We start from the raw sequence: 24,662 nt of genomic DNA, 5'->3' as shown, positions 1-24,662 counted from the left end.
CACACACAGAGTTGCAGTTCAGTCATTTAAACCGTGCATGAGACGCTGTTTTAACATTTAAACGGGGATTATTATAGCAAAGTGTTGATGTTTCTCTTTGAGGCTCACCGGATTGACTTTAGTATTATTAATCGACCGTTCCTGTGTGGTCCTCTTCACAAACTGCTTCCAGGAATTTTTATTGCACTTATTGTTTTAATTTAACTTGTAAAGCAAAGTCTGGATAATAACTTCAGTGTAACTCTGCTGCTGCAGGAATGATAGAAAGGAAGCTTACATAAAAAAACAACAATCTTACTCTGGTTTTCAGCTCAGTTTTAGGAATTCACATTATTTATGCCTAATTCAGCTTGCGGTTTAACTATAGATGTAGTTTTATTGCACTTTTACTTTGGCTTTATTTTGATCTTAATGTAATAATTTGAATTACCTTACAGCTGCTTTCTGTTTTTGATTTCAGTGATTTCCAAATCCATTGTTTACATGAATAACAGAGAACTAAAATCTAAATTCAGTTAATTTCTTTAGTAGTCATATATTTCTTCATTTGCTTATTATTTGTGATTTTTAGTTTTACATTTTTTTTTTTTTGTACGTTTTATTTATTTACCAGTACATCGTTTCCTCCGACCTTCTAACCAGCATCTCTGCGGCACATTTTCGTTTTTTCCTTCCCAACCTTTGTTGGTCTTCTGTTTTGCTTCTCAATGTCTGCCGTTTCCCTACTTTAAAGTTCTGTCGCTGTGCATGAAAAGCAGGTAAAGCTGAAGCTGAGCGATTGTAGCGTAAAATGAGCGAATGATTCAGCTCTAAGTTGTGGAAAAACATCTGAGTGAGATATGAGGCAGCTTTGTGATAAAACCCCGACTTTATCGTTGTTTAAAAAAAAAAAAAAAAGAGCAAATTTTCTACTTAGAAGTAAAAGCAACATTTAAGTCATTATACAACTAGTCTTCCTGTTAAAAAGTTGCATGGAATACTTGCATAGAAACACTTTTTTTAAAGCTGTGATTCATGCGCAAAGGAAAGCTAAGCCTCTTACTGTCGAACCAATCCTACGTTAAAACGATGAAACGGAAAAAATCGCGCGACTGTCGCCTCCCACGCCTCCACCTTTTGTCACCAGATACCCGACACCGCGTGTATGTGGAGGGGGAACAGGGGCTCTGTACGCGTGGCTGTGACAGAAAGCCGAGTCCAATAAGGCCACTATAATGGGATCATCTTCCTCTGAGTCTCTGGGCCGTACCGTCCCGTCGGTCAGCGGTCTGTTTCCCCTGCTCGGCTTGCCGGTCACGACTCGGCCTCCCTCTGAAGTTGAGCCGACGCCAACGCCGGGTTGGTTCCAGAGAGCCTTTGAGTTACTGCCAGCTATTTGTTTTTGTGATATGATTGCAAAGAAGGGGAAGGAAGGTGGAGGCGGTCGCTGGAGAGACGCCCGCAGGAGTTTGTGACCTCGTCGCTCAGATATGCAAGAGAGACCCGGGAAGTTAAAGATGGTTTCTGTAATTCCATAATTTCATAATAACTTTTTTTTTTTTTTTTCGTTTTATTTATTTTTTTTTTTTTTGGTGTCTGGCATTCTGATGCCTGCAGTGATTGAGTGTTTCATTAAGGGAGAAAACGTCGGGCCAAGCCCTGCCGGCTAATGCACATTAGCTTGGCTTACAGTTGCCCCGCAAAACTCTGTCATCGTCCTGCTAATGTGATTTCTGTGCCTTATTCCAGCAGAATGACTGGAGCCAAATGTCGCTCGCTCCCTCGTTCTTTTTCCACATAACTTTAATTGCCGTCGTTTGTATGCGATGCAGAAATTCAGCGAAAAGAAACTTTCTGTTCTCCGGCTGGATCGGAGGCCTCTCAGCATCCAGGGTGTTACAGCTCCCCCCCCTCCCCCGGCTGTGATCCTGGCCCGTGTTAAATGTCTCTGCATGCCTCAGAACCTCAAGGTGGCCCATTGTTAGCCGAGTTGAGCAGCTTATGGAGCAGTTCTCTCCTCATTTCTTCTCCACAGTATAAGACGTCATGCACGCTTAGTCAGCAGCCAGGCTAAACACTGTGGGATTAGCCGTCATGTGCCTGGTATTACTATTTCTATCAGCTATTAAATAAAGATCCTTCACCAGCATTTTTTTTTTAAATATGGAGTGTGGCAGCTTTAATTCAAAACCATTTTTTTTTAATTCAAAGAAAACTAATCTGTAAAAATCCCCCCTCTTGGGCTTTCAGTGCTTGGGCGGTTAGCTCTTGTGCTTTGTATGCGAATACTGTATGTTTTGGCTCCAAAAAGCCTTGTTGGTAACATCATATCCACATGCAAATACTTTCAATGAGGACACTACCCCAAAAGTGGATAATTGGCTCATGACCAGGCCTCTGCGGAGCTGAATGGCGCGCTGACGCCGGGTGTGCCGGAGAAGGGCTGCGTCTGGAAGCGGCAGGATAGCGGCTGTAGTAGATTGGGCTTAGGCGTCCCTGCTTTAGCAGGTTTTTCTTCTAGCTCTGCTTCCCATTTACCTCCATTAATCCTCTCATCAGCTCTGGGCAAGTTTCTTTGTCCCCGGTGGCAAACAAATAAATCAAATCCTTGCAGGATAATGCTTCCACCACCATGTTTAACGACTGAGATGTGATGTGCGGCGTCGGTTTTTGGTGTCATCTGACTAAAGCACCGTCTTCCACACGTGTGCCGTCATCTAGATAATTAGTGGGAAACTGCAAACAGGGCTCCTTATGGATTTATTTAAAAATAATATCTTCTCGCCGCTCCTCCACAAAGGCCAGAACGTATTCTCCCACCTGAGCCGTGGATCTTTGTAACTCCTCCAGAGTTCCCATGAGCCCCTTGGCTGCTTCTCTGACAGCTATTCAATTAAATTCCACACAGCTGTCCTTTTTATTTAACAATCCAGTGTCCTTTGATGGAATTGCTGCACTGAACTTTGTTTAGGTAGCTTTCAGAGAAAAGGGGCAACAGGCACGCCACACCTCTGTTTGCTCTTTTTTGTAGGAAAAACCAGTGGAAACCATAAACAAATTTTCTTTCCACGTCATGATTAAAGCACTGCCGCGTTGAAGTTTGTTGTTTTTGTAATATTGGGGGGGGAAAAAATAGTTGAAAGGGGTTTGAATACTTTTGTAAGGCGCTGCTCTGGGGACTGGGTGTGGATGCACGCAGCATTTGCATTAGAATCATTTGTATGCCCCAGTTTGCAGAGCGGCGGAGGCAAGGGGAACAGGATGTTGTTAGCAGTCACCTGTGCTGTTTCTGACCCAGTCTAGTGTGTGTGTGTGTGTGTGTGTGTGTGTGTGTGTGTGTTTGTGTGTGTGTGTGTGTGTGTGTGTGTGTGAGTGAGACTGTAGCCGGCTGCAACACAGCCCATCCCAACACTTCTGGCCCTCCAGCTGCAGCAGAGCTAATTTTAGCTCTGCATGTGCGTACGCCTCGGTTCCCAGAGCCTGGCCTATGAGGGATGAGGATAGGATGAAGGAGGCACAGCAGCCAACTTCATTCTGTGCATCTACCTCCGTAATCGGCTTTAGAAAAGACCGTAGCCCCGTTTATGATTCTGACATGTATGTTTGCCAGAGAAGTGGTCCTCCATGTGTCCGTTGGATAACAGTATTGATTTGCTCAGGGACGTATTGACTTCAGTCACAGTGGCCTCTCAGTTGTTGACCTTTACTCTCAAAGTCTTTTAACCCAGTTAGTGTTTCACAGAGGCGTTTGAATACCTGTCTGCCCTTCTGTCTTTCTAGCTGTTTGTCGCCGTTTTTCCTTTAGGAAGGTTTTGCTTTTTTGCTATTTATACACGCCGTTCTATTTCAGTGCAGGACGCCTACCTACGCTGCAGGTGAGTGACGGTTGTTGTTACTATCGAGAGTCGCTCAGCCGATTACACCAGACTGAGTCACCGTGGTCGGGGTGTTAGAGTTAATCCCTCTGCCTAGGAAAGGCGTCTGGCTGATGTGTGCCTGACGGGGCGCACCGAAACGGTGACGATAAGTTTCCTTTTGACTTTACAAAGAGATGAAACAAGGAAACGAGACGACTGCATGCTTGGTTTTCATTTAGATTTACTCTTGCTGGTTATCTTTGCTACGAATTTAAACGCAAACCCGATAAAGACACTGCCGTATAACGGCAATTAGTGCAAGACCTGAACGTCGCTTTGTGTCGGTGCTGAAAAAGGAGTCAGGCACGACAGTTAATCAATGTGGCCCGTGTAGTGGTGTCAGTATCCTACAACAGAACCCCAGAGGAAAAGAATGACACAGAAACTATTCTAGTGTAAGAACGTGTAGTGTTGGCATTAAACTAAGCATACCTCTGTGCAATCACCCTAGAGATGCACCGATCCAGCTTTTTCCAATCCGATACCGATACCTGGGCTGAGCGTATCGTATCGGTCAGTACCAGATACCGATCCGATACTACTGTTGAATGAATGAACCGTATAATTTGCCATGTGAGGGAAGGCATCAGGCTAGACATAAACAAAAAAGGTCCGCATGTTCTTTAATATGCCGTTTTTTGGAAGTGCTGATTTAAGTTTGTCGGATTGAATTAACCAACTTCATCACCACCCCTCGCATTTTTCACATTGCACATAATGAATGTTGCAGTCGGACTTCTTGCCGTATCAAGTTTGAAATTTTTCCATGTAGCAGACTTGACTCGGTCCGGCGCTTGCTCATCACTAGCTGCTGTGCGTGACGCTGTAACCGGTGCTGCAAACATAGAATAGAAGTGGTCAAATTGCTGTAACTGCATCATTGGTATGATATTAATTAAAAAAAGAAGTCATTGGATTGGAATGGTGGATCAGCATCATTCATCCGATAGCCGATCCAGCTAATTGGTCAATACCAGAGCCGATATCTGATCCGGGTATCGGATCGGGGCAACTCTAAATCATTCTATCGTAACTTGGATTCCTCTGAGACGTAGTTCAACGTGAATATTACATACAATACTGTACAAAAGTGTCAACGCCCTTTTTAACTTGTTGACTTGAGGACAACAAATTTGAGCTAAATCAACCAGAAAAAAAGTGTATAATAGGTGGATTAAAATAGATTTTTTTTTACTCACTACAACCTGGGAGTGGTGGCTTCCATTCGTATTTAGCCCATTTAAGACAATACTTTGTAGAAGCACCTTTCACCTCAACCTTTTTTGCTATGCCAGTACCAGATTTACACACTTTCTTTGTGCTTTTTCTCATCTTGCCACAGAATAATAACTTTGATGTAAGTCTTGAGTTTATGTGCGCCTTTCTATCACATGGATGTGCTTTGATTTGAACCATTTTATGAAGTGCATGTTTAAGGTCTTCCTCCTGCTGGAAAGTAAAGCTCCACCCTGCTTCAAATCTTTTGTAGATTCTTAAGGATTGATGCATTCAGCACCATCCGTCTCCACATTAACACTGACCAGGTTCTCCACAGCACGATACTGCCACCACCAAGCTTTACGGTGGGCCTATGTAATTTTGTTTTCTGATACATATAGCCTCATCCATATAAGCCGAAATGGGCCATCTGGCCAAATCCCCCTCTTCAGTGTGTCCGCTCCATCCCAGCAAGGTCATAGAAATCGTCTGTGGCTATTAATTTCCAAGGTTCTATTCCCGGTCGACATTTAGTTTTTGATCATGCCTCCAGGAGAATAAACTAAGATGAAGCCAAAGAAATGCAGGACTTGGCTAAAGTCAAATTCTTTGATGGTGCGATGAAGATGAGTCTGATTCTGTGGAGGTGGCCCTAAGAGAGCATCTACAGAGCTCACACACAGGTTTAATAATTTATGGCACTGAGCTAAGATGACCTTGAAAGCTCCCTGGCTGTGTCACTAACCTGGCTCTGCTCATTCCCAAGCCAAGAACAGATGGTGAGGCATACTGATGCAAACTCAAACGTGTAGCGCATTCAAAAACCTTCTTCTTGTTGTGGCATCTCTCTGCTAACAGGTTTCAAAACTGAAAGTGCTTCCTGTATCAGAAATATGTTCCTTTTACAAGTGCTATCCATATACTAAGTAAGAACATTGCCTTTAAAATAAATTCCAGACCATATTAGCTACATAAATGATGAGTTGCAGGTCAATGCACAGCATAGGTTGTTGTTTAGACATATTTTTTACTGGATTTGCCAAATAAAACTTAAAAAGCATGATGCACAGACATATTTTATTTCTCGAACAGCGTCTCGCGATCATATTTTCTTTTCACTGGCACATCATTCTCGTTATTTTGTCATATGTTTTAATCCAACAGCAAAGGATGTGAGTGTCTCATAGTTCACATGCAGTTTAAAATAAGTCGGTACTGAAAGTAGTTTTAGCTGTGGTAATGGTGAAAGGAACAGCAGGTGTGACCACAGCCAGTTTGGACATCTGTCGGTTAAATTTTTTTTTTTTTTTTTTTTGCATCCTCCATCGCAGACTATTGCATCACATTGACAGACGGCTCTCAAATTTTGCTAGCATGTTCGCATCAGTCATTATATTTTACGTGTGTAGTACACGCTGTTGAATTTTGAGATACCTTTTGACCCATTCACATAGATGACTGATTTTTTTTTTTCAGAAATTCTGACTTACACAGCCCTTATTTAAGGTGAAACCTAGCCTGTTTCTTGCTAATCAGCAGTGACTCATTTAACAGCAAAAACATCGAAGCTGCCATTAAAGGATAGGAAAATATGGAGTCCTGAACACGCCACAGACCCGAGAACTGATACAAACTCAGATTGAATTGATTGGTTTATCTTTGTTTGTACAAATCAGACACAGTCTGTTTAGACTGTAGCTCAGGATTACCTCATCGACCCTGCTCTTAGTGCAGCAGAGGTAAAGACTGAAGGTACTTTGCTGGGCTCTAACCTTGTGCTTGTTTACTCTGGCTTAATGAGTCCATTAGCCACGGATGTGATTCATCTCTAATGAATCAGTATTGTGAGGCCTACAAGGAAAGCCTGTGTTCAGCACTTACTTGGGTTCTCTGAATCCTTTCTGTCAATTGTCGCTTATATGCCACCTGCTTTTTATTCTGCATTTACCTCCAAGTTGACCTGTTTTGTCCCTGCTGGCACGAAACCCAAACACCAAGGAGGAGGAGGAGACATCTGTTTCGGCATTGCGCTCACGTCGTTTGTGAAAACTGCGTTTCTATGCTTCGTGTACACCACAACGGCACACGTTTTCTCTGAAAACGGCACGATTTTAAAAGCAGGTTCCGAAGTGAAACGTTTTGAAAACATGCCGGTCTCTGTCGTCGTGCCTGGGGAAGCCCTGGCACTAGGGCTGGGCGATATTGGTTAAAAAATAAATCTCCGATTTTATTATACCAAATCTGATTAATCGATTTTTTTTTTCCTCCATTTTGTTTCATAAAAAGAAATTAAAGAAATTACTTTAAAACCTTGCTTTTTATGTCAAGCATTTCGTCAGGGAGTTGACCTGAATTCAAAGTGCAACTAAAAACAAGCTGTGAAACATGCTTGTAAAACAAGATGGTAGACGTGCCATTATAAACAATGAAAATATAACAAAACATTTGCTGCTAGTGGTATTACACATCGAGCTAAGAACAGGCTTCACTGCACTTGTGAACTTCAAACTAAGTTAAAAAAAAAAAGTAAATAAGTAAATGAAGTACCTCATATTATGGTTAAAAAAAAGTTTCCACTTAACAATATTTTGACAATAATTTTGCCTAAACATATATTCAGCATCACATGCTGTTCTCTTCATGAAACCCAATGTATTGGCAAAATAAAATCCAGATTTTCCAAAGATGAAATCTTAAAGAATTGTAAATTCGAATTAATCAATTAAATCGATTTATCGCCCAGCCCTACCTGGCACTTAGTGGTGTTGTCTTTTTAAGCAGGTAGTGTTTGTACAAATGTGCGCGTTGTTGCGTTTCAAAGAACATGCTGCCTACTAGTGGTGTGGCAGGGAAATGACACGTTTTTAATTTAAACGTCATGGGGATGTGTAAAGAGGAAGTTAAAAATACAATACTGTTTTTGATGGGTCGTTTTCGTGTAAACAGAGCTTTAGTCAAGAGGTTTAACATGATTCTGTCATCCCATTTATTAGTTGTCGGAAAAGTTTGCATGGTGCCGTTATCATGCAGCAGCTGTCGCGGCACTGTTTTTTTTTTTTTTTTTTTTTTTTTACAATGTGTGCAGGTGGCCAGCACACAAGAGGACACTGTGTGGGTGAGCGTGAAAATGTGGCACTCCCACATACAGCAGCCTGCGCACAACATGTTGTCCTTTTGTGTTGAATTTGTCGTGATTTCTTAATCAAGAAAATGCGTTACTTATAAAGTCATGGGGCTGCTAAGGAACGATTCAGTGTAAAGAGGTTATTGAACTGTCTGCTGAATGTTGCGTACCAGTCAACTATTTGTCTTGTTTTTACGATAAGTGGTGTGAATATTTTCTTTCCAGCATGAAGCGTAGCTTATGTAACCTTATTAACACACAATATTTAATATTTTCATGAAAATATGGCAACACAAAGCGCCCTTTACACTTCTAATGCTAGTATAATGTGTCTTTTACTGTAGTTGCATAATCTCTCATTAAAACCTACAGAAACATCCAAGCTTTAACTGTATTAATTACATTTGTTCAGTGGGGGGGACATCCTATTTTAATAAATGGTTTTAAACAAAAGTCTTATGTGCCATCACTGACATAAATGTAATTGAGTTATTTTAATGACATTGTTTTACAATAAATGTAATTTCTACTTTACTTTTAAAGTTCCATGGAGTGTCTGAGCCTCTAAAAGGAAATCCATGCCTTCTTTTTTCACAGTGATATAAATATGACACGACACAGATAGGGCTCCACAATGTTGGAAAATCTTACGATGGCCATATCAGTGGTGATATATGTATATTTCCCCGTGCTCCATTTCTCATATGTGCATCCAAACCTCTGTGACCTTCAGCATCTTGGACAATGTAATCCGTGTCAAATGTGACAATCTACTCCTGTGAGACTTCATCCAACTGGCTAAACATTACACTGGCATGCAAAATGTAAACTCATGTCACTTGACATGTATTGGCTAACAATTACTCCACTCCAAACAGTCCTTTGCACTATTAATATTGCTCACAGATATTGCAGTGACCATATATTTGCAGTATATTATGCATCCGTAGACCTAGAGGCTCAATGCAAGTATCTTGATTCCACGCACCGTCAGCTTTTATCTACCTTCCAACTAGTTGTTTGGGAGGTATGCTAGGAAAATAAGCATTGTCTTTCCTGCCATGTAATCATGTAAGGTTTGTGAATGCTTACTGCCACTGCTGGGACTTTGCTCTTGGTGAGATTAGACTAATGCCGGGTTCACGAGGCGACATAATTAGCCCGATTTTTGCCCCGATCTTCCCCTTTCTTACAATCTTAAGGACACCCTGATTATTGGGATGTCTCTTAAGACAATCTTACGCGATATTCCCGCAGTGTGTGGTGTGTTAAGAATGATCTTGTCTGCTTGGAAGTTATGTCGACTTCTTGTAAATCATAACTTCTATTTATTTATTTTTTCTCTAGACAGACCATATTTAACTTAGTTTGAAACCAAAATCTAGAATTTTATATGTGGAATTGTTTAGATTAATGTGATAATTTAAGAAATTATTTAAGAAGAAGTTAAGAAAACAAGATAGGGCGTGGTTGGGATGTTTTTTTGTTTGTCAAATGTCCGGTGTGACGACGGGAGGTAGTACAATTATTACTATTATTTTTTTACCACTTTTTGGTAATGTTTTAGAAGTTGTAACATCTGATCAAGTTAACTTTTGTTTGTATCTAAGTTGTAAGATATTTTTTTTGTTATTTTGTTCATATTTTTGTTGGACGTTAAACACGCTTTTTTTTTTTTTTTTTTTTCTTCAAACAATCAAGTCAGAAGTGCTTTCAAGAAACCAACCACCTGTTGCCTAGCCTCGTGAGACCATCCTGATCTCGAGAGCTTTCAAGGTTTCACTCGCAGATCAGTCTGGCTACTCTCCGTTAAAGAAAATTTGGAGCCGTTCACCAAACGAACGTCCAATCAGCGTTGGCTTTGAGGCGGGTTGAGGTGTGACGCAACGGGAAGCGCGACAGTTCAGTCTAAACAACATGGCGGCTTCAGCCGATGAAACTAGCGTTAGCGCGGCTATCGAGCAAGTTTTATCGGAATTACAGAGTATTTCTCTGCTGAGCTAACGAGCCTTTACCTGCAGCAGCAAGGGTAGCTTGGCTTGTGGTTGTGTTTTCGTCGTCGCTCGTAACAGAGCGACGAGGAATCTGATTGGTTTATTTGGCCCGTCTATCACCAACATAGGCCAATCAGCTAACCAGTATTTTCGCCCCTTCCCAAAATTACTTCAACGGAAGGTTTCCAGATGGATATGCGGAGCAAATCTATCTGGCGGAGTCAGGTAACCTGTTGCCACCCAAGTCCTTTCTTTGGAAATCTTAGGTTTTTGGAACTTGAAAGGCCGCGACACCTTGTGTTTAGTGTTCCCTGAGGACAAACAAGCACGTGCCTGTTTGATTGTGACGTGCAGCTAATCAGAAAGCGAGGTGCCGGAAACCCAGAGAAAAATAAACCCCATAACTCACTTCCATATCGTAGTGTAGCAAATGTAGAGCCCCAGTTTGTGACGTCTCAGGGGCCTTGTTGCAAGATTCCAAGTAAAAAGTGAAGACAAAGGAGAAACATTGTAAATGTAAGTATTTGTCAGGAATGTAACAGCAAACCAAAAAGGACATTTTATAAAAACAGAAAACATGTTAGACCATATGAATAGTGCAAGTAGCAGGATGTAACGGGCCATATAATGATGCAGATAGTACAGTTACTCACAGTGATCATGTAAAAGTGACTAGATTTGTATGCATGGGGTGTGTGTGTGTGTGGGGGGGGTATTATTAGGAGTTTAGCAGTCTTTAACATGTGGAATGCAGCTGCTGAACCTCTTGCCAGTAGGGCAGCAGGGTAAACCGTCTGTGATGGGGGTCTTTTATGGTTGTCTGAGCCCTGGTCATGCAGTGTCTGCGAGGAGTGTCATGGATGGAGGGAAGCGCTGTCCCGACTATTCTCTCCACTCTCTCTACACATTTCCAGTCTGAGGCATCGCAGGCCCCAGACTAGACAGGGGTGCACAATTGGTCAGTACGCTCTCCATTAAGAAGAGGAGGGAGCTTAAGAAAGGATTTAGAACTATGGATGATCTAGAAAGACTGTGCTAAGAATAATGGTCAGAGATCCCTCTCTCCAATGCTTCAACCTTGTGAAATGTTAAGGGAGCACACTAAGTAGTCTTCAATACTTTTTTGAAGGAGGCGATCAATTATAAGAAGGGGGGGGGGTACAGATTTAGCTTTTCTTAGGCTTGAATGAATCACAATGGAGCCCATTGTTAACCGCTGTAAACTATGTTCACACAAAGTACACAAATTGCTCTTTCTCGCTTTGCTTTTTAACCTCGTGCGCTCAGTCAATGGTGTGTTGAGCAGAGTAATTGTGATCTGGGATTTGAAGCGCCGTAAACAGGATGGGCTGGCACTCTCCGATTCCCTCGCGAAATCCGCCACAGGACAATGAGCAGGTCCTGCGTAGAGGAAGAGCAGCCCCTCGGAGGAAAGTTTGCTTATTGTCATTCACCGAGCCTCATTAGCCGTCGGACATATTCAGCAAACAGTGATGACAGGCTGGCTGGCGGTTTTGACACCTAGATACTGAGATGAGATGGCTGCAGCGAGGGGAGGACTGAACTTTCAATCTCAAGTAACTTACAGCTAATTATGGTTGGTTGTTTCTTGATGGAAGGTCAGAATTATCCCCCTCTTGTGTTTCTACATGTAGCTGTTGGGGGGGATTTGTTTTATTCTGACAAGCTTTATCATGGCTCCACATCTCTTACTACTTCTAGTTTTATTTGCTAACAATCTGAGGGCTCTGTTTTTGAAAGGCTTGCTCTAAATATCTACAGGCCTTTTTCTATACCACTTAATATTAATGCTACTACCACTGTTTGTTTTAGTCAAGCTCTAGAAACTCTTTTCTAAAAAACAACAACAAAAAAAAAAAACAACACCATCTAAATGTTTTCCTGTTTTAGTGATACTTTAGCTCTGCTTCAATCCGGCTTCTGGAAAACAAAATCAGAAAGATATCGGCAGCCTTAAAAATAATTAATTACATCACTAAACCTTTTGGTGTTTAGCACAGTTATTTTTTTTTTTACTTACAAACAGCATTGTTGAAACGGACACAAAAATGGATCTCTGTTTTAAAACCCTAATTCAACTAAATTCAGTTTCCTTATACTTTGCTAGTTGATTTTATGGTGCCAGTTGGTCAGATGTTGTCTTTATAAGGATTTGGTTTCGTATTGTTGCTTTGATTATTATCATTTTCTCAGAAAATGGTGTATACAGGCAGATGGTTTTCTTTTAATTCACTTACTTTAGCTAATGCTGTCCCTCAGGGGCTGGTCTATGGAAAGCTAATTGAACATTTAATAACCAGGGAGTATCTATTATCCGAATATCAGATATCTAGAATGGTCCCTTTCCTATCCACACATCTTTGTCGAGTTTTTTATTCCTGTGTTTTAGGTTTGTAGATAAACCTATCCTATGGCTGTGCAATACTAGGAAGACACAATATACAATAATATTGGTTAATGTCATGATAACTATATGACTTGTGACAAATACAGCTAATAATTAAACAGTGTTGATGTCTTTCTGATTTGTGTTCATTGGAAACAGACCCCAGATATTAAGTCCCAGATGTTGTTTTCAACTAAAACGCTTTACTGAAAAAAAATGTATATCTTTGACTGGGGTCTGCTGTCATGGCATTGAAACAACTTACTTGTGGTTTGCTAATCACTTGACCACCTTATAAAACATCCTATGGTGCATTAAACTACAACCGTCACTAAATATATTACACACAGCGAGGTTCTCGGTGCATAGCAGTTAAATAATTAGCAAACATTTAATGCAGTCCAGGCAGTTCTTCACGATTTACACACCGCATGCAGTTATATTATTGATAAATCAACGATGAATCGTGGAGCCCTAGCCTGTCAACAAATGCATTTCTTTTCTCTGTCAAATGAACATTGTGGAAAGCTGAAACTGGATTCTTGACTCTCTTCTCAGATATCTGTAATTGTAGTTGTGCTAGTGTTGTGTGAAGTTGCTTGGGGCTCATACTGGACAGCTTCTCATGGCGGCCTGAAAAAGCAGCTGTTGTAACTGCATGATGGTTGTCACAGCTGTTTGGTCCACTTTGAATAGTGCAGCGTGTGGTTGAACCGGACCAAAAGGTGTGAAACGTTTTAGCCCAAGGCGGCCCGGACTATCCTGATGTGAGGGAAAACCTGAGTCACTTAACCTGACACCAATTTGAAGGATTTCCCTGATTGAGTGTCCTTACTACAAATATTTAGGCTTTCTTATTGACAGTTCTCTTGTTTTTTTTTTCTTCATATAATTTCACATATACTGTGTTTTCTTTAATTTATTTTCAAATCGGTTCCTGTTGGGCTTTATGAGACCAAAAGCAGCTTGTTGCTCCTGCATTTGGTGAGTCTGTAGGGGATTATGGAGACACCTCCTGCAATATTATGTCCAGATCGCCAACTTTCATCAGGAAACTTAAGGTCGTTTAGTGTTCAGACCCAGGATGTCCTCTTGTTGTCAGTACCAAAGATCCATGCAGAAAAAAAGGCCTGTCTCATGGAAATGCTTGAAAAATAAACTAGAGTTTAGTAAAATGTTAACACCTTAATGTGCTTTGAGTTCAGTCCATTTAACATTTAATGTATTGGGGGCAAAGAAACTTTGACTTTGTGATTCAGCCCGTTTTGAGTTGTAGATCCTGGTCGTGTTGTGTTCACAGGTTGTCCCTTTTTCTTCTGTGTTTTTACTGAGCCTAAAGCCCCTGTTACACTCTTCTTTGGTGAGTCATACAGAGTGATAAATGAATCTGGCAAAAGAAAATAAACACATACTTGACAGCCTTCAGCAGATAGAGAGGAGCCACACATCATTTCAAACACATTTGTCCTCTGCCGGGTGCGTCCTTGATGTTTTTGATGGATCGCCGCTGTCAGATTTGGTCAAATAAACACATGGCCATGTTCAAAATGCTTCACTGTTGTGACGGGACTCTGTGAAAAGACAATTTGCACATAAGGCATTTTTTAAAATCATGCACGGTGTGTATTGTGTGTGTCTGTCAAGCCTTGGTTTTATTTATTTATTTTATTCTGTCTAGTACTGTACATCGTGTGGGCGGGGATCCTAAAGATGCATTTCCAGCCAGCCAGGACACAAGTTGGTCAGCCGACTGTTGCTACGCAACAATGGGGAACTTGAAAATTGACTCCCTCCACTGTGACACAAAATAACCTCCTAAACAGTTTCCTGGAAAAATTTGGGCTTTTTCTCATGACTTGTTGCATAGAAAACAAAAACATTTTTCTGCACATAAATAATTATATACTTAGGAACAGGGAGCCATTGCAGCAGGAGTTGGGGACTTTTTCTCACTCTGAGGCCATTTCAGTTTTTAGAATTTCCTTTTGAGGTCCAAACTTAATTTGGTGCAACAGTTCAAAACTAATAAAACCACATTGATCAGGTTGTTTCTTGACACATTTATTTTTGCAAACCTCTTTACATTTGTTAAACTTTTTTTTTTAAAACTTCTCAAAAAGGGAACCTTTTCATTTTGAATATGGGCAGAGGAGGTATTTTGAGTGCTAGATCTATGCAATCAGGGTGATGGAAAGGTAAAATGGACAACATGCACATTCATGAAACTCATCTGGTGTGATGGTGGGAACGGCAATTCCTTCGCCAGGCGTCTGACTTTTTGCCAGTCAGAGATATACTGACCTGCAGTCAGACGTCCGTCGAGCCGGGGGGTTGGTGTATTTACCCTTTGAAGCTCAATGATGTCGAGCTGGAGGTTGTCCGGCACATTGGATGGTTCCACATTAAACGGGATTATAGCCTAGTTGACTTGCTTCTTGATTAATTTTCACGTCATGAAACGGTTCAATTGCCTGGATAAGTTTAGATCCACCTGGTACAGCAGAAAACGCAAAGAGTTGCCACTTTATCCCCACCCTTAACGTCAGATGTCTTCACATGTGAGGACCGAGAACTGAAAATCTGGTTGGGACCTTGACAGTAGACTCCCTCAAGCATGTTAGCCGGACTCTGCTAGGGTTTTTCTCAATGGTAGACCTGATCTTGATACTCTGACTCCAGTTTGCTGAGCAGCTGTCTGACCTGACCGCTCTTAAGCCCTCGACTTTTGATGAAGTTTACCGTGGAAAAGTAACAGATATGTTGGTTTTCTTCTGGGATTTAGCTCGCATGTTCCCTTGATGCACAAAGCAGTGACGTTATGACTAAATAACAAAGATGGAGACCAAGGAGGCCTTTGCACACCAACCAGAGCTAGTGCCCCAGCTGTAGCAAGGCCACTGAGCTTCTCCTATGGCAGTTTAAACAGAAATTTCCCTTCAGTTGTTCCATACATGGCGTCTATGGTTCGTCACAGGCATAAGGAAAATACTCCAGATCTGGTGCATTTTTATCAGTAATCCAGACTGAAAGTTTTCTTATTTTGAAAATCATGGTTTCGAATGGTCTAATTAGCTTCATCAGGACCTTGCAGCTCTCCAGCAGCAGCAGCGATGCATCCCTTCACATACATTCCCTTTGCATGAGGCTTCATCTTCATAGCTATTAATTTGCTCACCACAGAACTTACTCTAAGCATGTTGTCTCTGCTGTTTTGTGGTCTTATGGTCTGATTGTTGTGTGTCCAAACTCCGAGGAAGCACGATAACTTTGTCTGCTACATCCATCCATTCAGCTCCTCCAGTTTCATACTTCAGTAAATGCTGCTCCAGATTGGCTGTGTTCATCACTGCTAGCCCCTTCTCACAAACTGAACGCACCTTTTTTTACTTTTTATTTCGATTAAAGAATTCACTCATTTTTGTCCTGAAAACAGCTGCGTTCAGAGTCTCAGTCTCACAGTCGCCATGATCCACAGGTGCTGATCTCTTTTGCCCTCATGTTGTGTTCACTGACCTTGATCCTGGCTCGGATCTATGCGTTAACGATTTGATCACAGGAAAAAAGGTCTCCGTTATCAATTCACATATCATTCTTGTGTTTATAACGGTGCTCTGTTCATAAATATTCAGTGCAAAGCAGACAAACGTAGAAAATACTACCCAGAACTTTTTTGAACCACTTTTAAAGATGCGTTACAATAGCCTTTAAATAAATGAATCTCATTCTTACAAAAACGGAGACGTCCAACTTTTAATTCCCGTCTTATTTTGGTCATGTGTTTAAGATTTTCCTCATGAAAGATCCAATAAAATGTCACTTTTTTTGCCGCAGGGCCACAGACTTAAAATGTTCTGGTATTTCATAGAGTTCATTGTTCCGTGCATCCTAACAAGGTTTGCATCCAGGGTCCTTGGAAGAGAAACGGGTCCTCAGCGTCACACATCCTACACTACACTTAATTGTGCGTATGAGATGATCTTCCGCATCTTCCTCCTTTCCTTAGTAAAGGCCAGATACACCTGGGCATTTATGGTTGAAAAGTGCAGCTTTATCTCTCATCTGGCCAGTGGAGCTGAGCAGACTCCACAACGTTATTTTTGTGATAGTGGGATGGAAACGGCGTGTCCTGACAAGCTTCTCAAACAGCTGGCATGTGGACGTGCCTAATGTTGTTATGGAAACCTGTTGACACCAGGAAGCCTCCTTTTGCTGCAGTTCTGCAGCAGTGAGCTTTGGATGCGTAACGAGCTGCTGCAGTTATATAAATAAAATGTAAAAGGCACAGCTTGTGAAGTTTTGAGTCTTGCTTATTTTTGTTGTGGTACATAACTGTACGCTGAGGTTTTGGACTGTTTGTTTTATGATAAATAAAGCCTTCAATTGTAATTCCTTTGCATTGTGGATTACTGTTTTTAACAATTACTTGCATATAAAAAAAAAATCACACTACAGTATATTTGAGATGTTTTAGCTGATTAGAAGCTGCTTGTTGTGGAACATTTTGTTCCAACAAACTGATCTACTGTGTATATTTTAAAAATATACATTTTAACAACTACCAGAATAAGTTGTTCATGATGGATCCAGGAGAGAAATGTGTCCTCCTTTGCTGCCTTTTTGTTTAAAGTTTAACTGTTGTGTGGGTGAATACTATTTGTTAATGCATACGGTTTATTTAAGCCCTGTTTTTGTTTTCGTAGGGCTGACTGTTGCTCATTTCTCATCTGAACTGCATTTTGGTCTTTAGTTATCTGCTTTAGAATAATAGATTTAGACTCTGAACCGATCCGGAGCTGTTAGACTTTGTGACTGCAGGGTTTAACAGATGTAAAAACGATTGTTAACATACTCAAAGTTTAAAATTGATTACCTTTCATTATGCTTGCCTATAGAGCTACCCCACCAAAGCAACTTCCCCACCTGCTCAGGTAGACGCGTGTCTGGTCTGCAGAACCTTTTACCTGATCCTAAATGTCAGATTTTAAATCATTTTAGCTTTTTTTTGGACGTGCAGGTGACCATTGTCCTCTGATCGCATTGTTTTTCTGCCTCGTTGTCGCAGGTGACCCTTAGAGAGTGACAGATGTGTGCCACTGTGGAGAACCATTTGCATCTCCCTGCGGAGATTTGAGTTCCAGGACGCTCAGGTAAGCACACCGAAGTTTTTAGCCATTGTACGTTGTGACTTTTCTTTTACTTTGTGGCGCTCGAATATTTTTTTTCAGCTTTTTCTGTATTGCACTTGAAAGTACATCTCAATAAATTAGTAATCCAATTTAAACTTATTCTATATAGATCAACTAAACACCATATCTTTGCACAGAGTGGTTTTTAATGATGCGACGTTAATGTAAATGTTACAGTATGGAGCATTTTCCTGTAGACTGTTATTGTGACGCCTCTGTCAGTAGGATGAGTGACAAAAGGTCATTGCTAAAGAAGCTGGCTGACTGCACAGCGCTGTCTTCAAACGTACTGTTAGAAAGTTGAGTGGAAGGAAAAAGTATTACAATCCACTCAAAACTGTGTTGCTAGTTCTCAAACGTCTAACAGTCTGTTGACTGTAGCTGGATTCAGAGATTCAAGACGCAGCGATGTATAAAGCAGGGGACCGACCACACGTCTTTTCTCAGCCTTCGTAGATTTAAAGCTCAAACCAACAGACTGGTTTCTGCAGATTCTTGTTTTATGATTAAATTGTTTGGGCATCATTATTAACTGACTACAGGATTTGTCAAACCATCTAAAGTGAACTAAACACATCAAGCTCTCTGGATATACTTGTTTAAAGGGTAAACATACCAGTTCGTATGGTAATAGGAACTGGTATAATAAATGAAAGAAATGTGATTTAATATACTTAATAGAATCTAAACCCATAATAAAATTTGTCAAATACAAATTTGATTTGTGTGGTGGTGACTTTGAGTATTCCTTATGTTTTAAGTTTGCGACCTTTATTTTCTTAATGTGAGGTTCTAGATTGACTTTGATCTTAAGTTTATTCAAAGTTTTTATTTTGAGCTAATAGACAGAACTATAATGTTTGGACTGGATTGGCCAACCAAAGAGTTCAAGTTTAATGATAAATAGCCTAATTCTAATTAGAAAATATTTTGTCCAAAGATGCTGACTCTTTAAAACTAAGCCTCTACTAAACCTCTAAAACTTTAACTTAGAGTATTTTTACCTTTTGTGTTCTAAGTTTGAAACGTTGGGTTTATTTAAAAACGTTTCTTTTAATCTAGGCTAGTGTCTCGCTGCTTGTTTATCACAGTGTTCTGCTAAATGTGAGTGTTCAGTCAGTCGACTGTTCGGTGTTAATCCATGGTTCACGTTTATGGTCTTGATGCTGTATTTAGTTTTATTTCATTTGGTTTGCAGCTGATGTTGTTTCCCAGCCTCTATTTTTCATTGGCTGTTTGTAATCAGTTCATACTACCCGACTCGGTCCAGATTCGTCTCAAAAAAGTCAAGCATGTCTGACTGCTACTGAAACCGGGTCAGGTCTGTTACCGAATACCTACAAACATTTGCAGACTCGAACCCGTACACCAAGAGAGTTTGGAGCCACTGGACTGTCCCCAACACGGTATCCTGGGTAAAATTTGGCCAAAAATTCTGTAATGTGTCTCCAGGTGGTGGACAAAAAGGACCGGATAGTCCTCGTTTCCAATTAAAGCACATCTTTTCAAAATGTGCAAAAATATATGCTTGATATTTTTGTAATAAATGAGTATGATATTTAAACTTCACATTTTGAATTGAATTAATCACTGAATTAAGATTAATAAAATGTTTTTTTTCAGTATGTTGTTTATATATTGCAATGTGTCTGTATATGTTTTATTAGGTAGTATGGGGTAAAAGGCCAGTAGTGAAATATCATGACTACTTCATGCAGTGGATGGCTGTCATCCGTCTGTATGTGAAACTGTTAAAATTTGTAGTTCTGCTATCAATATTTTTCCAGTAAAGAAAACTACTAAACAGCAGATGGCTCACAGAGATGCCATGATCTGCCTGTCTTAATCTCTGGGTTCTTCGTCTAAGAGCGATCTTTAATCTAAATTGTTTGAACAACAATGAACATTCGGCGGTGCTGAACGCGTCTCTGCTGTGGAGTCACTCGACCGCTGTTCTCAGGGTGACTGATAAGCCGGCACCGCCGTCGACACATTTTCATCTCGGTGCGTCTCTGACAGCTTGACAGTCCAGAGGAAATGAATGAGTCAGCCTTTCACGAAGGCCTGAACACGCTGACTAAATGGAGCCTCTCACTTCACAGAATCCATGTTTTAGGAGGTGCAGTCGGACACGAAAGATTCAACTCGTTCTTCATATCATTGTCGTCTTTTATGCTTCGCCACATTTTCATGCTCATCTCCGCCCGCGTCGAGTTTTACATAATTTATGATGTTGCGTTTAAGCTTTAACTTCTACTGTAAATGCTCATGGGAAAGATCTATATGCCTCTTTCAGGGCATGTTGGGTATTTACTTTTGGATAAGGATGTAAATTTGCATCAGTCCACCCACTGTTTATTTAAGGACAAAGATAGCTAGTTCAAGACTTTGGGCTTTAAGAGTCACCATACACAGATGTATCAAGGCTACAGTTATAGTAATAGTAGTAGTAATATCATCTTTATTTTCATTGAAACATAACCTGACCCTAGCCAGATGTATTTCGCTCCGCCTAGCTCCACTCACATACATCTGGGACACCGCCATAGGAATTGCCTTTATTGAAGGCTGGGGCTTATCAAAAATTCTTGCATATGATTGGATAAGCCACTTGTCTGTCATCTTTATTGACGTGCTATTTCAACCACTCACACCGAAGCTAACCCGTGACGCTGTGAGAGCGACGCAGGAAAAAACAAAACTTTTTTTTATATTTAAATGTGTTTGCGGCTCTAGTGGCACGCGTTTTATTGACAGTGAGCTGACAGGAAGACGGGGGAAGACAGGCAGCAAAGCGCCGCGGGTCGGAGTCGATCCCGGGCCGACCGCGTCGAGGACTAAAGGCCTCCTAATATGGTTTGCGCTAACCGCTCCGCTGCGGACGTGCCCCGGAAAACAAAACTTGCCAAATCCGGTCGGGAGAAGGGCGAAAACATCGTTTCCACCAACAAAAGCCTTCAGAGCCGTTCTCTGATGTTCTTTTAATGAAACAATATTAGGTAGATTGGGCAACACAGAAGAAATAGCAGCATCAATGCTAACGCTTGCTTCCTCGATGCGAGCCGCCATTGTTGTCTGAATCAAAACAGTCTCACGTCACGGTCGCTTCTCCACTACGTCACATCTATGAAACTCCAGCCCTGCGTCCTGATTGGCTGGACAATAAAATGGGTTGGAGAAATCACTCTCTATGGGAGAGGTTCCAGATGGATGTGAGTGGAGCTAGGCGGAGCGATATCAATCTGGCTAGGGTCAGGTTAATTGAAACATACATTACAACGAAATTTGTTCTCTGCTTTTAACTCATCACCTTTGGGGAGCAATCTGGGGTTAAGGGTCTTGCTCAGGGACCCAGAGTGCAGGCACTGGGGATGAAACTGGGTACTTGCATCCTTCTCTGAGTGCAAGCGCGCTGCTCTAACCACTTGGCCAACACTCCCCAAATGTTCTGTGTCCAGCTGCTGCTGAGTCTGAGACGGCATCTGATTTGTCTTCTTGGACTGAGGGAAGAGTGGAGAGGCGCACAGCTCCAAGTTCCTTGGAGTCCAGTGTGAAGTTTCCAGAGTCATTGGTGATTTAGGGAGCTATGTCGCCTGCTGGAGGTTGATGAAATCCTGAGTCAGCGCACCCGTCTGTCGGGAGGTTTTAGAGCACTCCATCTGTCGCTTGGTAGACAGCTTTACTTTCCAGCAGACGTTGGCGCCTTTCCACACCGCCAAAAGTACCAACACCTGGTTTAATGAGCATAGTGTTTCTGAGCTTGATTGGCCCAACCACCTATTGATCTTACGTAACGCTCAGATCTTCTGAGAATTAATGTTGGGTTTTCATTAGCTGTAAGCCGTGAGCATTAAAGAGAAATAGATGGTTGATGTAGATCATTTTTGAATTTATATAATTGCCACTCTGTAAATTGCATTGCTAAAAATAAATATTTTCATGGTTTTCTATTTAGCCGAGATGCTGTTGTGCATGTTGAAGAGAAGTCATCAGTAGTTTTAATATAGTTGATTCATGTGGTTTTCTCCTAGTTGTCACTTCTACCATAGGAAGTTGGGGGCTTTACATGTCACACATTGGGTTCATTTCATCGTGCACACGGAAAGTTTTATGCATTTCCTCCTCTTTTAGTTTTGTTTTTCTTATCAAAATGAGTTATAAAACAAACGAGGTCAACGTAAAGCTATCTCAGCTTCTTTCGATGCAGGGCCAGACGTTAGCTGAGTCATTTTCTGTGCTTTCACAAACTGTTCCTGTAGCCACTTGTTTGTTTTCTGGGTGGTATGCGCTCATGTTGAAATAGAAACCTTCACCCCTGAGATCCTGTGGCGCTCTGTAAAAAAGGAAAACCATCTTTTCCTCTGTCCTGACTCATCCCACAGCCCACGCAGGCTCATGAAATTATAAAGCTTCCACGGTTTTCGTATATGATGAAGCTTCTTAACCACAGATTACCCAGATTGGCCAGGCAGGCAGATATGGCGTGCCTGTTTGTGTCGGCTCTGCGCGTACGGTAGAAAACGTTAAGTCCACTGACGTATGAGCACCGCAGAGCCCCCTCAGAGATTTAGTACATTTCCTGGGATGTGGAGATTTGGCTTTAACAAACGAGGTTTAACAGGCGTGTTTTATGTCGTAGCTTAAAGTGGGATTTGGCACTTGGAGCGTATTTGAAGTTTTACAATGTTTGAGGCTGGAAGGTGCATCTTAACTGGGTCGAAATGATCCATTTGCTAGAAATGTAGCAATCTAAAACGGCAAGAGTCCATTATTAAAACTCCTCTGCTGCAAATTATGAGACAGTTTGTTTTTGTTTTCTAGTTTGTGTGTACTGTTTTCATAAATAAAATGGAGTGGTAGAGAACACAAAGCCAAAAAAATAGTCTTATCAACTTGGGACACTCAGTAAATGTTCTGGTTTCCATTGTGCTTTATGGCACATTCCCCAATGATGGCAGGAGATTGGGTGGATTGATTGATTTGATTAATTGATTGATCGGTCTTTTTCTACGTATTACCCTGTTCCACATCTGAATTGAGGACACAAGACATTCAACAAATTCAGAACTGAGAACCATAAATTCTTTTTGACTGAAACAGCTGTTTCTGTTGATATTTCCCCGATTTTAAGAAATTATAACTAAATTTAGGTGTTAAACCATTGTTTTCAGACTCCAGAGAGACAGACTTGCGACACAAGTTATAATTATCATTTGCTTGTGGCTTTTCTTATAATACTTAGTTGAGGTGTAATTTTTTTTGACTAATGCTAACTAAATCTTAATTGGAGAAATTTGCAGGTCTTCTTGCGTCTTTGAGAAATCATCCTGTAAAAACATATGTTGGTAAAGTTCAAAGCATATTTTTCCATGCTCCACAGGTAACCAACCCATGTCTAATTCTTCTGTCATATCCCAATAGTAAGGGATAGTTTAAAAATTAGAAACCCTCTAAATGTTGATACAGAGACTGTGTTACGTTGTTCTATTAACAGAGTCTATACCCTGGATTTACAGCCTACCAGAGAGTCTGAAATCTCAAATGGGATCTTTACGTCTGGAAATTAAAGTGGATGGCTTAGGGCCTAATCATTAATCCGATCAAATCAAACTCACTGCATTTTTTTTTTTTTTCGTGGGAAACCATTGTTTGTAAAAAATTAATCAACTCTTCTTACCTCAAGCTTAACCCTTAAGTAGTGCTGAAATGTTTGGGACTTTTTGCAACTTAAAATGATGGGGCTTTATATATGTTAATTACTGACTTCTATTTAAAAAAAAAAAAAAAGACTTTCTGAGTACCGTATTTTTCAGACTACAAGACACACTTAAAATCCTTAAATATTCGTCTTCAGGAAGAGTGAATGCTGCTTGTCAAGACTTGATGCAATCAACTGGGTTCCCTTAGATAGGAAATTCATTTTGACCAATCTGTATAATCTGACCCAATCTGTATAATCTGATTGAATTTGATTTTGGAAAGTGCCTTGAGGTGACATGTATCATGATTTGCCGCTAAATAAATAAAATTTAATTGAATTCTCAAAAATGCATGATGCGTCTTACCATCCGGTGTGTCTTATATGTGGACAAAGACACACATAGACATGTAATTTCACGGAGCGCCTTATAATCCGGCCCATTTTATAGTCCAGAACATGCGGTACAAGTGCTTTGTCTTATTTGAAATTATTATTTTTCTGCTATATGTCATTTCAGGTTAATACGCCAGTTCATTTTTATTTGTAGCTAGTTTGTATGAGGACTCTGACCTAGCCAAAGAATTTCCCCTACATGCTTTTTTTGCTTTGGGGCGAGTTGCTGTCGTTAGGCTGTCGATTGCATGTTTCAATCACCTGCCATCACATAATCCATTGTTTTGTGTCTATTGTTGGGCTCATCGGATCATCACATTTAGTCATGTAATCCTGGGAAGGATCAGGGTCAGCGTTCACCACCTCAGTCCAGCAGTCTACACAGACACCCAGACACTAGTTTTTTTTCCACCCAGGGATACATGATTAGTTTTTCATTGGATTTATCAAATTAACTGCTTGACTTCACTTGATAAGACAAGTTGTGAACAGCGGAAACAGTCCCAAGCTCGTCCAGCAAGACTTGAATCTGCCATTTCCTGTCAGCTTACTGTCAAATAAATACCACTTGTGGCACAAAACAAGTCTCTGCCTCCCGTCTTCATCCATCGTGGCACGTTTTGTGTGCTGAAGTGACCCGTTATGTAACGGTGTGTTGAGCATCAACAGTCTCAGACAACCGAGCGGCTACCATCATGACCGCTGCTATTGTTTCTTTCCTTCTAAGCTATTGCTCTCTGGAT

At 40.9% G+C, this 24,662-nt stretch overlaps 1 protein-coding gene across 4 annotated transcripts in view; it reads left to right on the top strand.

Moving 5' to 3' along the window:
- The window catches only part of LOC105937182 (protein FAM126B), a 63,074-nt gene that overhangs the window by 6,534 nt on the left and 31,878 nt on the right, over positions 1 to 24,662 (top strand). For 3 of the 4 annotated variants that reach the window (XM_012878367.3, XM_012878368.3, XM_036139459.1), the window contains exon 2: positions 17,702 to 17,786. The gene's annotated coding sequence lies outside the window, so the exon portion shown is untranslated. Of the gene's footprint in view, positions 1 to 3,795; positions 3,855 to 17,701; positions 17,787 to 24,662 lie in introns of those variants that run through there. The other variant, XM_036139458.1, reaches the window with a different exon arrangement.

Source organism: Fundulus heteroclitus, chromosome 7, assembly GCF_011125445.2.
Source record: "Fundulus heteroclitus isolate FHET01 chromosome 7, MU-UCD_Fhet_4.1, whole genome shotgun sequence".
Lineage (NCBI taxonomy): Eukaryota > Metazoa > Chordata > Actinopteri > Cyprinodontiformes > Fundulidae > Fundulus > Fundulus heteroclitus.
Note: the sequence above shows the minus strand (reverse complement) of the source record. Positions and strands in the feature narration are given on the sequence as shown.